We start from the raw sequence: 6,392 nt of genomic DNA on the forward strand, positions 1-6,392 counted from the left end.
TTTATTTTCTTCTCTTTATGAATATAAGCAGCCCAGAGTTCTAATCATTAATGCCTACAGTTTTTTCAAGGGGTTTGAACTCAAGTGCCCAACTTTGGGTGTAGTGACAAGCCATATGGTGTGAGAAAGATGTAAATTGTTACCTCATGATAGCTTTAATAGATTCCTCATCACCACAGAAGAATATTTGATTTATTCAATAGTCACAGATCAACGTTTCAAAATTTTCTTTAAAGTGGAAGAGAGTCATTTGCAAATGAAATAATCTAGTGACTGTTACAGCCATTTTTTACAGGAAGCATGTTACTAAAACGCCTGCTTCTTTTTTCCACTGTGCCTGCTTTCTGTCACGCGTGCCACTGGTTTGCCCTCTAGCCCACCTATCACATTCCTATTCAGAAGGCAAACTGCACTCGTGACTTCACTTGGAAGTAGCTCCAGATGTTCCATTTGCTTCTGGGCAAGAATGTATTAACATTTTAAGCACTAGGTAGTGGAAATGTTCAAATATCATCTGTAGTGTCTGATTTGTAGCAAGACTACTTAATGGATATTCTATACTTAGGATGAATTGCAAAATGATAAGGCATAAGAAGGAAACAGACTGACAAAATTTGGCAAGCTAAGAAAAATTTTGTCAGCTTGAGGACACCACTGATGTTGTTTTTCCAAGTCTTGCATATTGTATTGGTTGTAACTCCCAGAAAGCATCATGTAATGATTGCCTTTCTGAGTTCACTAGAGTGTAGCCACATCCACTAGAGTGGTGAACTTCATATCTAGCCAAGAATTGCTAGACTAGTCTTGACTTTGTAGTGATTTGAGTGTTTAACTCTGTTTGATGGTATTATATTGAGTTAACTGTTCAATTAATATCTTGTTTCATGAACTGTCTGTTAAGCTTAATAGCTGAGAATCCAAAGTGACTTATAAGAATGTATAAGAATCTTATAAGAATGTATGAAACTTTAGAGAAGATTCAATTAATGTTAGGTTATATATACACAGTCTCTGCAACTTTCAAATTATGAAAAACAAACCAAAATATTTTTCTTGTGTACTTTTATATGATCACTATGCCCATTTTTTAAAAACTCTAATTCATTATACATTTTCTGATCTATCCACTGAACTAAGGATTTGAAATCTATACCTTACCTTATCGTATTTTCCTTCCTGGAAATAAAATGATTCCCCAATAAAGGCAAAAAAAAAAAAAAAAAGCATGGGAAAATATTGTGATGGCTGCTGCTCTGAAATTTTAAGAAGAGAACGTTTGACTATGTGAAACTTGTTGCATGAATTACGGAAATCACTGCAGCTATGGATGTACATGTGTGTGTATTGGCAACATGGGAAGTGGCATTTGAAGCTTCCTGACCCATCTCCTTCATGTGCCTCCAGCTTAAGTCCTCCCTCATGTCCAGTCTTGTAGGAAAATTGAATAAATGGGTTCCTTCCCTTCTCTGTTTATGCTGGTTTCAGTAACAAGGTGTCTGCTTTAATCTATGAGAAACTCCAGTCTTTCATAGCATCCCACAGCTACTTAAGGTGGAGAATAGTCTTCTAGTTCCAGATCTAGCTAACTTTTTATATTATCATCACCACTTTCAGATTTAGAGAAGCATAATTTTATTACCTATTTACAAATATTTAAGAGTGCTTTTAAGTACATCAATATTATTTACATGTGCATAAAACTGTTTGAGTCCCTTGGACTGCAAGGAGATCCAACCAGTCCATCCTAAAGATCAGTCTTGAGTGTTCATTGGAAGGACTGATGTTGAAGCTGAAATGACAATACTTTGGCCACCTGATGCAAAGAGCTGACTCATTTGAAAAGACCCTCATGCTGGGAAAGATTGAATGCAGGAGGAGAAGGGGACGACAGAAGATGAAATGATTGGATGGCATCACTGACTCAATGGACATGAGTTTGGGTAAAATCTGAGAGTTGATGATGGACAGGGAGGCCTGGCATGCTGTGGTTCATGGGGTCGCAAAGAATCGGATATGACTGAGCAACTTCACTTTCATTTTTCACTTTCATGCATTGGAGAAGGAAATGGCAACCCACTCCAGTGTTCTTGCCTGGAGAATCCCAGGGACAGGGGAGCCTGGTGGGCTGCCGTCTATGGGGTCGCACAGAGTTGGACACGACTGAAGTGACTTAGCAGCAGCAGAAGCTTTAAATTAAACTGGAGGACTGGCAGAAAAATGAGTGATTGAAAGTGATAAGCATTTGCCCTCACAAATGTGAAATGAAGACTAGTGGCCACTTACTATCCTGAACCAGTTGTAGAAATGCTAGTTCAGTGATGCTTTCCAATTGGTGCTCTTATTGGGACCATATTGAAATAAACTATTATTTTTAAAAATTAAAGATAAAATTTAGTTACTAAAAAGAATATGCATAGTGAGACTGAAATAACTTTATTATTAGATCAAACAATTCCATATTTGTACTGAAAGGGTCAGAACCTGAATAATTAAAAATTGCTAAAACAAAACAAAAAAAGGAGTTCCCTGGTGGTCTGGTGGTTAGACTTGCAGGCTTTTGCTGCCATAACCCAAGTTCAGTTCCTGGTCAGGAAACTGAAATCCCACAAGCTTTGTAGCATGACCCAAATAAATAAGTTAATTAAAAAATTTAAAAATTACATAAAATTCTTTCTTTACATTAAATAGGAAGACATCTTCCTATTCTCTTCCACCTAATAATTGATCAGAATCATCACAAGTTTGGGGCTTCCCTGGTGGCTCAGGAGGTAAAGAATCTGCCTGCAATGCAGGATACCTGACTTTGATTCCTGGGTTGGAAAGATTCTCTGGCAAAGGGACTAACCACCCACTCCAGTATTCTTGCCTGGAAAATTCCATGGACAGAGAGGCCGGGCAGGCAACAGTCCATAGGGTTGCAAAGAGTTGGACATGACTGAGTGACTTAACGCTTTCCCTTTCACCACAATATTGCAAAAAAAAACAAAAACAAAAGCAAAACTAGTTTGTTTCACCTTTTTCTACTTGTTCTCCCATCTCTATTTGTAGGCAGTACATGGATTATGCACTTGAAAATGCAGATATAAACAAAGTTGACATTCAGAAATATTTGCTAGCCCATGATTTCTTTCCCTTTAGAGTTTGAGTTATGCATAACTAGTTATAATACAATGTGATATATAAATACATATGAGGTAATATATACAGTACACTTTAAAAATCCATGGAATATATTCTTATGAAATAAAAACATTTTGAGGTACTTTATATATAGAGAGATATTAGACAGATGAGCATATATTTTAAATGTAGAGACAGAGACAAGTCATGAACAAACAAGGACTGAATAATTAAAAGCCATGTTGAAGAAATGGAGTGCGGCAACTGTGGCTAGATTCAAGGACCATTTTTAGAGATAAGGTTGTAGATGGAAGTTGAAGGCAGATCTTCAGAGGTTTTGAATACCGGGTAGATTGGGCCATAATTGTGCTGGAAATAGAATAGACACTGAGGAGTCACAAAGGAAGGAATGACATGGTTTAACCTGTACTCTTAGAAAATCAATTTGGGAAGAATTACCTGAAGGGGACTTGAGGCAGAGAAGCTGTTAGAAGTCAGTGCCCCTGCCTAAGTTCCAGGCAATGAAAGCCCAAACCAAGGCAAAACAATGAAAACTGAGAGAAAGAGCCATTTCAAAAGACATTGTAGGAGTATAATTGGCTGGATATTGAAACTAATGCTCTATCCTGGGAGAGAAAGAAATTGAAGATGGCTCTTAGATTTTTGAACATGGATGATAGAGCGATAGTACAGTTAACAGATAAGAAAATAGCTAAATAATAGTTTTCAATATATGGATCAACTCCAGTAATAAGGTAGTATGTTTCTGAACCACTCTGATGAGGAGTGTATGTTCAAATCTGAAGTCTTTGGGAAAGAGCCCCATGGTGGATTAGTTTTGTCTGACAGAGACATACACATGGATGTCAGATATTTTCCATTCTCATATAGGGGAAAAAAAAAGAGAGAGAGGTTCACTACTGTATTTGACTTATTTTGTGGAATATTCTAAAGATTGTTGCCAACAGATCTTTTCTTTTTCTTGTAATGTTTTTGTTATATTTTAATGGAATACAGGAACAGAGATATTAAAAATTTTAATATCCTCACTTGGACACAATAAGGTTGATAATTAGAGCAGAGAAGACAATGCATGCTCTTTGGGTGAAGCAAAGTCTACATGTGTGAATCCAGGGATTTACCATGTTGACTTGGCTACATTAATCACATTTGCATTTTATGGGACAAGAAGACTTACCTAAGAAGATAATATGATAATAGCTAGCACTTACATGTAAAAGAATAGGAAATACTCTCTGGCAAATGTATTCTTTATTTATCCAATGAATGCTCACAATAGCTAACACAATAATGTGAGCTTAGTAATAGTACCAACCCCATTTTGTAGGTGACAAAACTGAGGCAAGAGTTGTTAAATTGTTTGCCAAATCTCATACAACTAGGAAGTTGTGAAAGCAGAATTTAAATTAAGGTAGTCTGACTCCAAAGCCCATATTCTTAGCCATTAAACTATACAGTTTGTATTGTAGATGGAGCCTGGGGGTGTGGCTCAGTGGTAGAGTGCATGCTTAGCATGTATGAGACCCTGGGTTCAATCCCAGTACTCCCATCTTCATATTTGGGCTTCCCCCATCTTCATATTCGCTTCCATTGGCTAATGGTAAAGAATTCGCCTGCCATGCGGGAGACCCAGGTTGGATCCCTGAGATGGGAAGTTCCCCTGGCGGTGGAAATGGCAACCTACTCCAGTATTCTTGCCTGGAGAATTTCACGGACAGAGGAGGCTAGTGGTCTCCATGGGGTCCATGGGGTTGCAAAGAGTCGGACATGACTGAGCGACTAACACACATTGTAGATGGAAGCATTCTCTATGCAAGAGAAAATGGACTTTTTAAAGAAACACCAGTAGGACATGGAGTTGTTATTAGGAAACCTAAGGGAATATCAAATATCAGTGCTTGGCAAGAAATAGAAATAAATGAAGCAGGCTGGAAGCAGAGGGGAATTAAATCATGCATTTCCTGTCTGAGGAGACTAGTTACACCTGAAAGTCAGTGATGCTGACCAACTGTTGACAGTACTCATTCATCTTAGTGAAACACCAGAAATCCAGAACATCATGGGCAATCCCTTTAATTTTCAGTATTGGGACCAAATAAATTTGTTTAAAGATGGGATGGGGCCAAAGCACAAAAACAAAAGCAGAAACCAAAACAAAAACATAGAGTGTGATAAATCTGGGCCACAGATTTTTTTTAAATTTTATTATTTTTTTATTTTTTTGCTGGGTCTTGTTGCTGCACACAGGCTTTCTCTGATTGCAGTGAGCCAGGGCTACTCTTTGTGGCCGTGTGCAGGCTTCTCACTGCAGTGGCTTCTCTTCTTATGGAGCATGGGCTCAGTAGTGGTGGCACACAGGCTTAGCTGCCTGATGGCATTAGAATCTTCCAGGTGTCCCATTAATGTCCTCTGCATTATATGGCAGGCAGATTCTTAATTGAATCACTGAGGAACTCCCCACAGACTTTTCTAAATGAGCAGCTTTTCCTCTAGGCATGGAGCTGCTGATTAGTTGAAAGGACATTTGAGCCAAATGGCACCTGTGTCAGACATCCAGGCTTGGGTAAAGTCTGAGTGTGTCTGCTTCTTATTCACACCATAGAACCAGATACGAGGGACTTGAGATTTAGTCAGTCATCAGAATTAGTTGTAGGACCCTGGGGAAAATGCCTTTCACTCTGTCAGCCTTTGATCATTAGTGAAGTTTTGGGAGGAGGAGATGTTTGAAAATATCATAAAATCCTTGAGGCTTTTCCAGTCTAATACTTCCCCTCCTTTCTCTTCATTTATTTCAGTTTCTCCATTCTTCTATTTTTATTTTAGATGAGATTGTAAGTGTTTACAACTTCTTTAAAACACCATATTATCTGTGAGTATAGACCCAGGAGAAGAGTAAAAAGGCCTACATTTGTAGCCTTTTCTTTTCAGCAAATGGAGAGTTTGGATTTTCCAAATCTTTAATATTTCTTAGATCCTGGCTATGTTGAATAGTGGCTGAATTCACAAAGAGATTATGCTTAAATGATTTTAGAGCTCCTGGCAACTTGCTCCTCTAATCTTGCTTTTGAGTATTCATCAAAGCCTTTGAACATTTATGATGATCATAGATGTTAGAGGACATGAAGGCTTCTTGGATCTATTAATTATACTCCTAAAAAGGGCCCATCCTCAGGAATTTTTGTTAGGACCTGATAATCCAATGGTGGGGAAAATAATAAAACAATAAATAAAATAAATAAGCACATGAGTGC

At 37.9% G+C, this 6,392-nt stretch overlaps 1 non-coding gene across 1 annotated transcript; it reads left to right on the forward strand.

The window, feature by feature from the left end:
* Positions 1–4,619: 4,619 nt before the first annotated feature.
* On the forward strand, positions 4,620–4,690 carry TRNAA-AGC (transfer RNA alanine (anticodon AGC)). Its single transcript has one exon. It is a non-coding gene; the product is annotated as a tRNA-Ala (tRNA).
* The last annotated feature ends 1,702 nt before the right edge of the window (positions 4,691–6,392 follow it).

Source organism: Bos grunniens, chromosome 18, assembly GCF_055505025.1.
Source record: "Bos grunniens cultivar Pamir isolate PY7600 chromosome 18, Bosgru_T2T1.0, whole genome shotgun sequence".
Classification (NCBI taxonomy): Eukaryota; Metazoa; Chordata; class Mammalia; order Artiodactyla; family Bovidae; genus Bos; species Bos grunniens.